The 10,802-nt window shown below is 32.8% G+C and overlaps 1 long non-coding RNA gene across 1 annotated transcript; it reads right to left on the bottom strand.

Annotated features, from left to right (window-relative positions):
* Positions 1-8,208: 8,208 nt before the first annotated feature.
* LOC126674995 (uncharacterized) lies at positions 8,209-9,555 on the bottom strand. The gene is made up of 3 exons (XR_007639663.2): positions 9,401-9,555; positions 9,235-9,308; positions 8,209-8,327 (listed from the first exon to the last, which is right to left on the bottom strand). It is a non-coding gene; the product is annotated as an uncharacterized LOC126674995 (long non-coding RNA).
* Positions 9,556-10,802: the final 1,247 nt, after the last annotated feature.

Here is a 10,802-nt window from a genome sequence, read left to right as displayed (position 1 = left end):
ACGTTTGGATTTGTTTCATAACCTTTGTTAACGTTTGGCATAAATTGCTAAAAAGGTGAAACGCGTTGATTTGTTTGGTAACTTCTGTATACGTTTGGTTTAAATTCCTAAAAAGGAGAAACGCATGGATTTGTTTCAAAACGTTTGTAAATGTTGGGCTTAAATTGCTAAAAATGTGAAACGTTTGGATTTGTTTCGTAGCGTTTATAAATCTTTTGCTTAAATCGCTAAAAAGGTGAAACATTTGGATTTGTTTCGTACCGTTTGTAAACGTTTGGCTTAAATCGCTAAAAAGGTGAAAAGTTCGGATTTCTTTCGAAACGTTTCTAAACGTTTGGGTTAAATTGATAAAAAGGTGGAAACGCTTGGATTTGTTTCGTAACGTTTGTCTTAAATTGCTAAAAAGGTGAAACGCTTGGTTTTGTTTCGTAACGTTTGCAAACCTTTGGCTTAAATTGCTAAATATGTGAAATGTTTGGATTTGTTTCGTAACGTTTTAAACGTTTGGCTTAAATCACTAAAATGGGTTAACGTTTGAATTTGTTTAGTAACGTTTGTAAACGTTTGGCTAAAATCGCTAAAATGGTGAAACGTTTGGTTTTGTTTTATAACGTTTGTAAACGTTCGGCTTAAATTGCTAAAAAGATGAAACATTTTGTTTTGTTTCGTAGCGTTTGTAAACGTTTGGCTTAAATTGCTAAAAAGGTGAAATGCTTGGATTTGTTTCATAACGTTTGTAAACGTTTATCTTAACTTGCTAAAAAGGTGAAACGCTTGGATTTGTTTCCTAACGTTTGTAAATGTTTGGCTTAAATTGCTAAAAAGGGGAAACGCTTGGATTTGTTTCGTAACGTTTGTAAACGTTTGGCTTAAATTGCTAAAAAGGTAAAACGCTTGGATTTTTTTCGTAACGTTTGCAAAAGTTTTTCTTAAATTGCAAAAAAAGGTGAAACGCTTGATTTTTATTTCGTCACGTTTGAAAATATTTTGCTTAAATTTATAAAAATTGGAAACGTTTGGATTTGTTTGGCAACGCTTGTAAACGTTTGGTTTCAATCGCTAAAAAGGTGAAACATTTTGATTTGTTTCGTTAAGTTTGTAAACGTTGGCATGAATCGCTAAAAAGGTGAAACACGTGGATTTGTTTTCTAACGTTGGTAACGTTTGGCTTAATTCGCTAAAAAGGGAAAACACTTGGATTTTCTTCGTAACGTTCGTAAACATTTGTCAAAACCCGCTAAAAAGGTGAAACATTTAGATTTATTTCATAACGTTTGTAAACGTTCGGCTTAAATCGCTAAAAAGTTGGAAAGTTTGGATTTGTTTTGTAACGTTTGTAAACGTTTAGCTGAAATTCCTAAAAATGTGAAACGTTTGAAGTTGTTTCGGAACGTTTGTAAACGTTTGGCTTAAATTGATAAAAAGGTAAAACGCTTGGATTTGTTTCGGAACGTTTGTAAACTTTTGGTTTAAATTGCTAAAAAAGTGAAACGCTTGTTTTTTTTCGTAACGTTTGTAAACATTTGGGTTAAATCGCTAAAACTGTGAAACGCTTGGATTTGTATTTTAACGTTTGTAAACGTTTGGCTTAAATTGCTAAAAAAGTGTTACACTTGGTTTTGTTTCGTAACGTTTGTACACGTTTGGCTTAAATCGCTAAAAATATGAAACTTTTGGATTTGTTTCGTAACGTTTGTAAACGTTTGGCTTAAATTGCTAAAAGGGCAAAACGTTTGGATTTATGTCGTAATGTTTGTAAACGTTTGGCTTAAATCGCTAAAAAGGCGAAACGTTTGGATTTGTTTTGCAACGTTTGTAAACGTTTGGCTTAATTCGCTAAAAAGGTGAAACGTTTCGATTTGTTTTGTAACGTTTGTAAACGTTTGGCTTAAATCGCTGAAAAGGTGAAACATTTGGATTTGTTTCGTAACGTTTGTAAACGTTTGGCTTAAATCGCTGAAAAGCTAAGACGTTTGGATTTGCTTCGTTACTTTTGTAAACGTTTGGCTTAAATTTCCAAAAAGGTGAAACTCTTGGATTTGTTTTGCAACGTTTATAAACGTTTAGCTTAAATTCCTAAAAATGTGAAACGCTTGGATTTGTTTCGTAACGTTTGTAAACGTTTGGCTTAAATTGATAAAAAAGTGAAACGCTTGGATTTGTTTTGTAACGTTTGTAAACGTTTTAATCAAATTGCTAAAAAGGTGAAACACTTGGTTTTGTTTCGTAACGTTTATAAACGTTTGGCTTAAATTGCTAAAAATATGAAACGTTTGGATTTGTTTTGTAACGTTTTAAACGTTTATTTTGCTTCGTAACGTTTGTAAACGTTTCGCTTAAAACGCTAAAAAGTTGAAATATTTGGATTTGTTTCGTAACGTTTCTAAACGTTTGGCTAAGATTGCTAAACAGGCGAAACGTTTGGATTTGGTTCGTAATGTTTGTAAACGATTGACTTAAATCGCTAAAAAGGTGAAAGGTTTGGATTTGCTTCGTAATGTTTGTAAACGTTTGGCTTAAATCGTCTAAAAAGGTGAAACGTTTGGATTTGTTTGGTAACGTTTTTAAACATTTTGCTTAAATCGCTAACAAGGTGAAACGTTAGGATTTATTTCGTAACGTTTGTAAACGTTTGGCTTAAATCGCTAAAAAAGATAAACGTTTGGATTTGTTTCGTAGCGTTAGTAAACGTTTGGCTTAAATTGCTAAAAAGATGAAACGCTTGGATTAGTTTCGTAACCTTTATAAATGTTTGACTTAAATCGCTAAAAAGGTGAAACATTTGGATTTATTTCATAATCTTTGTAAACATTTGGCTTAAATCGCTAAAAAGGGGAAACGTTTGGATTTGTTTCGTATCTTTTGTAAACGTTTGGCTTAAATCGCTAAAAAGGTGAAACGTTTGGATTTGTTTCGTAACGTTTGTAAACATTTGGCTTCAATAGCTAAAATGGTGAAACGTTTGTATTAGTTTTGTAACGTTTGTAAACGTTTGGCATAAATTGCAAAAAGGTGTAATGTTTGGATTTATTTCGTAATGTTTGTAAAAGCTTGGCTTAAATTGTTAAAAAGATGAAATGTTTGGTTTTGTTTCGTAAAGTTTGTAAACGTTCGGCTTAAGTAGCTAAAAATGTGAAACGTTTGGATTTGTTTCGTATCGTTTCTAAACGTTGGTCTTAAATTGCTAAAAAGTTGAAATGCTTGGATTTTTTTTTGTATCGTTTGTAAATGTTTGGCTTAAATTACTAAAAAGGTGAAACGCTTGGATTTGTTTCGAAACTTTTTTAAACGTTTGGCGTAAATCGCTAAAAAGGAGAAACGTTTGGATTTGTTTCGAAACATTTGTAAACGTTTGGCTTTAATCGCTATGAGGATAAAAAAATATATTGGATTTGTTTCGTAGCGTTTGTAAACGTTTGGCTTAAATCGTTAAAAAGGTGAAAAGTTTGGCTTAAATCGCTAAAAAGGTGAAACGTTTTGATTTGTTTCGTAACTTTTTAAACATTTCACATAAATCGCTAAAATGGGGAAACATTTGGATTTGTTCCATAACTTTTGTAAACGTTTGGCTTAAATCGCTAAAAAGGTGAAACATTTGGATTTGTTTCGTAACGTTTGTAAACGTTTGGCTTAAATCGCTAAACATGTGATACATTTTGATTTATTTCATACTTTTGTAAACGTTGGGCTTAAATTGCTAAAAAGGTGAAACACTTGATTTTTTACGAAACGTTTATAAACGTTAGGCTTAAATTGCTAAAAAGGTGAAACGCTTGGATTTGTTTCGTAACCTTTGTAAACGTTTGGCTTAAGTTGCTAAAAAGGTGAAACGCTTAATTTTGTTTCGCAAATGTTTGTAAACATTTGGCTTAAATCGCAAAAAATGTAAAACATTTGGATTTGTTTCGTAACGTTTTAAACGTTTCGCGTTGTTTCGTAGCGTTTGTAAACGTTTGGCTTAGATCGTTAAAAAGGTAAAACATTTGGATTTGTTTCGTAATGTTTGTAAACGTTTGGCTTAAATCGCTAAAAAGGTGAAACGTTTGTATTTGTATCGTAACGTTTGAGAACGTTTGGCTTAAATCTCTAAAAAGGTAAAACGTTTGGATTTGTTTCGTAATGTTTGTAAATGTTTGGCTTAAATCGATAAAAGGGGAAACCTTTGGATTTGTTTCATATCGTTTGTAAACGTCCCGCTTAAATCCCTAAAAAGGGGAAACGTTTGGATTTATTTTTTATCCTTTGTAAATGTTAGCTTAAATCGCTAAAAAGGTGAAACGCTTTGATTTGTTTCGTAACGTTTGTATACGTTTGGCTTAAATTTCTAAAAAGGAGAAACTCTTAGATTTGTTTCGTAACATTTGTAAACGTTTGGCTTAAATTGGTAAAAAGGGGAAACGTTTGGATTTGTTTCGTAGGGATTATAAATGTTTGGCTTAAATCGCAAAAAATGTGAAACATTTGGATTTTTTTTGTACTGTTTGTAAACGTTTGCCTTAAATTGCTAAAAAGATAAAAGGTTTGGATTTGTTTCGTAACGTTTGTAAACTTTGTGCTTAAATTGCCAAAAAGGTGGAAACGCTTGGATTTGTTTCATAACGTTTGGCTTAAATTGCTAAAAAGTTGAAACGCTTGGTTTTGTTTCGTAACTTTTGTAAACGTTTGGCTTAAATTGCTAAAAAGGCGAAACGTTTGGATTCGTTTCGTACCGTTTGTAAACGTTTGGCTAATATCGCTAAAAATGTGAAACGTTTGGATTTGTTTCATACTTTTATAAATGTTTGGCTTAAATCGCTAAAAAGGTGAAACATTGTTTCGTAACGTTTGTAAACATTTGGCTTAAATTGCTAAAAAGGTGAAACGCTTGATTTTGTTCGTAACGTTTATAAACGTTTGGCTTAAATTGCTAAAAGGGCGAAACACTTGGATTTGTTTCATAACGTTTGTAAATGTTTTGCTTAAATTGCTAAAAAGGTGAAACACAGGTTTTGTTTCATAATGTTCGTAAACGTTTGACTTAAATCGCTAAAAATGGGAAACGTTTGGATTTGTTTAGTAACGTTTTAAACGCTTGGTTTTGTTTCGTAGCGTTTGTAAATGTTTGGTTTAAATCGCTAAAAAGGTGATACATTTGGATTTGTTTCGTAACGTTTGTAAACGTTGGGCTTAAATCGCTAATAAGGTGAAACGTTTGGATTTGTTTCATAACGTTTGTAAATGTTTGGCTTAAATTGCTAAAAAGGGGAAACATTTAAATTTGTTTCATACTTTTGTAAACGTTTGGCTTAAATCACCAAAAGGGTAAACGTTTGGATTTGTTTCATAATGTTTTAAACGTTTGGTTATGTTTCGTAGCGTTTGTAAACACTTGGCTTCAATCGCTAAAAAGTTGAAACATTTGGATTTGTTCCGTAATTTTATAAACGTTTGGATTAAATAGCTAAAAATGTGAAACGTTTGATCTATTTCGTAACGTTTTAAACGTTTGGTTTTGTTGCGTAGCGTTTGTAAACGTCAGGCTTAAATCTTTAAAAAGGTGAAACGTTTCGATTTGTTTCATAACGTTTGTAAACGTTTGGCTTAAATCGCTAAAAAGGTGAAAACTTTGGATTTGTTTTGTAACCTTTGTAAACGTTTGGCTTATATCGCTAAAAAGGTGAAACGATTTGATTTGTTTCATACTTGTGTAAACGTTTGGCTTAAATCACTAAAAAAAAGGGAAACTCTTGCATTTGTGTCAGAACATTTGTAAACGTTTGGCTTAAATTGCTAAAAAGGTGAAACGCTTGGATTTGTTTCTTAACATTTGGCTTAAATTGCTAAAAAGTTGAAACGCTTGGTTTTGTTTTGCAATGTTTGTAAACATTTGGTTTTGTTTCGTAGCATTTGTAAACGTTTGGCTGATTCGCTAAAAAAGTGAAACATTTGGATTTGTTTCGTAACGTTTGTAAACGTTTGGTTTAAATCGCTAAAAAGGTGAAACGTTTCGATTTGTTTTGTAGCGTTTGTAAACGTTTGGCTTAAATCGCTAAAAAGGGTAAACGTCTAGATTTGTTTCGTATCGTTTGTAATCGTTCGGCTTAAATCGATAAAAAGATGAAACGTTTGGATTTGTTTCATAACCTTTGTAAACGTTTGGCTTAAATTGCTAAAAAGGTGAAACGCTTTAATTTATTTCGTAACTTTTGTATACGTTTGGCTTAAATTGCTAAAAAGGAGAAACACATGGACTTGTTTCATATCGTTTGTAAACGTTTGGCTTAAATTTCTTAAAAGGCGAAACGTTTGGATTTGTTTCGTAGCATTTCTAAACGTTTGGCTTGATTCGCTAAAAAGATGAAACGTTTGGATTTGTTTCGTACCATTTGTAAACGTTTGGCTTAAATCTCTAAAAAGGTGAAAAGTTTGGATTTGTTTCGTAACGTTTGTAAACGTTTGGCTTAAATTGCTATAAAGGTGGAAACGCTTGGATTTGTTTCGTAACGTTTGCCTTATATTGCTAAAAAGGTGAAACGCTTGGTTTTGTTTCTTAACGTTTGGCTTATATTGCTAAAAAAGGTGAAACGCTTGGTTTTGTTACGCAACGTTTGCAAACCTTTGGCTTAAATTCCTAAAAATATGAAATGTTTGGATTTGTTTCGTAACGTTTTAAACGTTTGGCTTAAATCGCTAAAATGGGGAAACTGTCACGACCCAAATTTATGAGTCGCGACCGGCGCTAGGGAATGGGAGTGGTAGCTCCGAAACCTGTAGCAAGCCTAAAAACCTGTGTAAATTTTTCGCAAATCAAATCATATTTTATATATCAAAATACATGTGACCCCATTTTACAAATACATCAGAATTAAAACGCATTGTACAAATACATAGACAAAAACATCTAGACTACTGCGGACCGCTAGAATGAAAACCTTCTTTCACTTCTTGTGCAAATGACTTCCGAAAATTAAAACTTCGGAAGCTTGACTTTCCAAATCATATCATGCTATCCCCGAAAAATGGGAGGAGTAACGGGGTCTGTATAAAACTGAGTGAGTTCACCAAATTACACGCAATATCACATAAAGGGTTAAAACCGTTGAAAACCCATTTTATATATAGAAAATACTCTTTTGAAATCATATTGCATACCCTCTTTACTCTCCTTCATAGCTCTTTGTTTATTTCATAAACTTATAGTTTATACGTATTTGACATCTTTGATTTCTTATTATGGTATTGATATTTTTCTTTTCTTGTTTTGTTTCATTAGTTTTCGACCGAATCTTAAATCTTAGGTTATATCATCATGATTCTGAATCAAATTAAATCATTGGCAAGTCCCTTGTGACTTGATCCTTATGGTTGGGTCCCGAGATAGTTCAACCGAGTTACCTTCAACCATGTGGCACAGTCCCGAGATAGTTCGACCGAGTTACTCATGCCACTACTTAATCCCAAGTTGTGAGTCCCGAGATAGTTCAATCGAGTTACTCACCAGACACAGGTCCCGAGATAGTTCAACCGAGTTACCTTCGTGTCTGCATTCGGACTCTGCACCCTGCAAGTCTTTTGAACTTAACTGTCGATTCATATAATTCCTATTGTCATTTAATAGGAAAGTTTGTTCACATTGTGTCTCGATCTTGTTTCGTATTGATTCTCGATGTATCGCATTTACTTTTTATTTCGTATGAGTCCCGAGGACTATTATCGAGAATGGATGAGATACAGGTCCCGTGATAGTTCTATCGAGTTCAACCTCGTATCTCAAATTCTTATTATTGGATATACCATAGTACATTTTCTTATTACATAAGTTAGTCGTTTTGATATTTCATCTTTGGTTTTCTTGATCCTTTATGGACCATGACATGCACAAAACAATCTACAACATACATCTATAACACACGCACGTATGGGTATTCATTATAATTAAAAGTACGTACAGGAACGTACTATGTTTCTTTATAAGTATATGAATAATAGTACATATAGGAATGTACTATACTTTTCTCGTATATTATTTGATGTTTGACTTCGTATTATGTTGTTTTACCCTTCCCCGGTACTTTAACATTTATACTCTTTTCATGTACTTGTATTATTATCAAAATGGCACAATACAATAAAACATCATTTTCAAAACATACATATATATGCATTTTAATAACATACATTTCAACATAAAAATATTCGTATAGCTTTCGTATTAAAATACGTAGCTTTACGAATATTAGCGAGTAATTTAAAGTGTACTCACCACTTGCTATCCAAATTCTTCAAATAAACACGAAGACATCTCGATCCGTTCCCCTCGAGCCTTGTCGATAGTCGCTTCGTCGAGTCTACGCAAATTCGATAGCGCTACGAATTAATAACAAATCTAATTACGATTACGCATCTAAAACTAGTTCGATCAACATACTTCGGTCATTAAAAACGCTTATCTAAAATAGGTTGACACCCGAACGAAATCGACATTCTTAAATTTTAGAACGCCGCCTACAACTTTCGTTGAGGTCTCAGACCATGAATTGCACCCGAAGGTGTCGAAAACAAGCTCAGAAGTTATTTCCTTGGAGCTGTTTACAAGTGCAGGGCAGATTGCACAACATAATGTTCTGCCTTTTATGAGCAGTTTAGAGGCAGAATTAGAGAAAACTTAAAACTATATAATTATATTTAACATTTCAAAGTTTCCGTTCTAACAAACGGAACTTGATTTGGACCTATACAGCCCGAGATATTGCCTTTGCAATATCGCTGTTTTCCAGGACAGTTTTATGCAATTTCGTTAACTAGTTTGCGTAACTTTTAATCGTAATCTTATTATGCAATGATACCTAAAATCCATCAAAACCATCCTTTTACAACATCACAACTCAGACACCATCAACAAACATACACATACCAATCCATGACTTAAACCTTAACAAAACATCAAGGCTTGAATTCATCCACATAGCCAACTATTCATGCATTATTATTGCATCAACTCTAACTCAATCAATCTTGCTTCAAACTCAATCTACATTCAGCTATATAACTTCAATTGAACACTCATAACTTATCAATTAAATCTCATAGCATCAACTACATTAGGGCCCGAAACACTTAGCCCATTCATATGTCAAAATTCAATCAAGAATTTTAACAATTCTACATAAATCATATAGTCAATTCATCAAACACCTAAACTTCACACAATTGTCAACATAGACTAACCATCATCAATTTCAGAAAATACCTCACCTTGGATGTTGTCCCTATGCCGAAGCTTCAAGGCTTAAATTCACCATCAACAATCTTCCATGAAAGCTTATAAACTCATATGAACATCAATTACACCAAAACCCTTAATTAACTCTAAAACCGAAATAAAACTTAGAAACCCTAACCTCAAGTTGTGATTTTTTACCTTGAATAATAGGGCTAGATCAGTAGCTCTCCTTCTCCTCGTTCCGTGGCCGCAAGAATCGTCCAATTCCGTAGAGAAACGAGGAAGTTATGGAGGATTGAAATCTTTGCATATGTTGATCATCAAAGGAAAAAGGAGAACGAATTTGAGACTCAAAAATGTGTTGATTCTGATCTTAAATCAAATGAAATGGGTATATATATTTATGACAAAGGTCTCATTTAGTCCCTCACTTTGCCACCTCCTCAACTTTCACTTTATAACTTTTATTTCGACCAATTTAGTACATCGATCGCTTAATCATTCGATTCTCGATAAATTCCGTATTATTTATTTCCCAAATAAATAACATTAGTCTCATAACTTATAATATCACTTTCCAATAATTTATTTTGGCAATTTTGGCCAAAAACGCTCAAATTTCCATTTTGAGTTTACTTGCACTTTTTCTCACTTTTTCGTCCAATTTTCATTTTAATGACTATCAGTAACAACTTTATCGATATTATTTTCTTATCTTGAGAAAATAGAGTAAAACACAACTTCCTCCGAAAGTTTGTGGTTAAAAGTCCACTTTAGTCCTTAAAGTGGCTAATTTGCACTTTAACCCTTATTCTTAACTAATCGTCAAACTATCTTCTAAAACGATTTCGTATACTTACGAAATTTTGACGATCGTTTATTAATAATATTTCATGGACCTTGGCGTGAATATTATTCGCTCTGACTTTCCAACTTATTTTATTTTATTTCCTTTTTGTCTCGATTAAATCCAATTTATCGCATAATAATTTTCCATTTAAATTATTATTCTACGATAATTCCAATAGACCCGCTTCAGTCTAAGTCCTTATTATCCAATCCTAATTTGATATTCTCGTTCTTAATCTTTACAATTATGCTTCGTGGCACTACACGTAATACCTCAAAATTTAGGTTATTATAGAAACGTTTGAATTTGTTTCGTAGCGTTTGTAAACGTTTGACTAAAATCGCTAAAAAGGTGAAACCTTTGGTTTTGTTTCGTAACGTTTGGAAACGTTCGGCTTAAATCGCTAAAAAGGTGAAACATTTTGTTTTGTTTCGTAATGTTTGTAAACGTTTGGCTTAAATTGCTAAAAAGGTGAAACGCTTCCATTTGTTTCGTAACGTTTGTAAACGTTTAGCTTAATTTGCTAAAAAGGTGAAACGCTTGGATTTGTTTCGTAACGTTTGTAAATGTTTGGCTTAATTTGCTAAAAAGGTGAAACGCCTGGATTTATTTCGTAACGTTTTTAAACGTCTGGCTTAAATTCGCCAAAAAGGTGAAACATTTGGATATTTTTCGTAACCTTTGTAAACGTTTGGCTTAAATCGCTAAAAAGGTGAAAACGTTTAGATTTTTTTCGTAACGTTAGTAAAC

This window comes from Mercurialis annua, linkage group LG3 (genome assembly GCF_937616625.2).
Source record: "Mercurialis annua linkage group LG3, ddMerAnnu1.2, whole genome shotgun sequence".
In the NCBI taxonomy this organism is placed as follows: Eukaryota; Viridiplantae; Streptophyta; class Magnoliopsida; order Malpighiales; family Euphorbiaceae; genus Mercurialis; species Mercurialis annua.
This window is presented reverse-complemented; position numbering and strand designations above follow the sequence as displayed.